This window comes from Haliaeetus leucocephalus, unplaced genomic scaffold (assembly GCF_000737465.1).
Source record: "Haliaeetus leucocephalus isolate CR32 unplaced genomic scaffold, Haliaeetus_leucocephalus-4.0 Scaffold849, whole genome shotgun sequence".
Classification (NCBI taxonomy): Eukaryota; Metazoa; Chordata; class Aves; order Accipitriformes; family Accipitridae; genus Haliaeetus; species Haliaeetus leucocephalus.
The window spans coordinates 1,255,864-1,256,365 of NW_010973285.1; the positions used below are offsets into that span (position 1 = coordinate 1,255,864).

The 502-nt window shown below is 76.7% G+C and overlaps 1 protein-coding gene across 1 annotated transcript in view; it reads right to left on the reverse strand.

The window, feature by feature from the left end:
- DMRT2 (doublesex and mab-3 related transcription factor 2) overlaps positions 1-502 on the reverse strand; it is a 6,744-nt gene that overhangs the window by 3,571 nt on the left and 2,671 nt on the right. The window lies entirely within an intron of this gene.

Below are 502 nucleotides of genomic sequence, written 5' to 3' on the forward strand. Positions count from 1 at the left end.
CGCGCCCGCCCCGGCTTGCCAGGGTGCTGCGCTCGCCCGCCGCCGGCAGGACCGCGTCTCCAGCGGCGGAGGGCGCGGGCAGAACTGCCGCATGGCCATGCCCGGCGCCGCGGGGCTGTCGGGTCCTCAGCGGGACCTGCTTATTTCAGGACCCTGACAAGCCTCCCGCCCGCCGCGTTCAGACTTCGGGGACGGACAGGTCGGGAACACCTGGGCTTCACACACCGCCGCGGTCCGCTCCAGCGGCCGGGGGCTGCGCGGGCTCCCGGAGCTCCCCGCACCGCGGAAGCCGTGTCCTCGGACCCCCACCTCCTCCCACCCGACCTCCCCGTCCTTCCACCCGCACTCGGCGCTTACCCGAGCCCAGCGCCCGAGGCCGGCAGGCGGTGCGGGCAGCTCGCAGGGCCGCCGCTGCCCAAGCCCAGCCGGAGGCAGGGGACTCCCGATCCCCGCACCTGAGGGTGCAAGGCTGCCCGACAGCCGGGGCGCCGCGCCGTCGAGG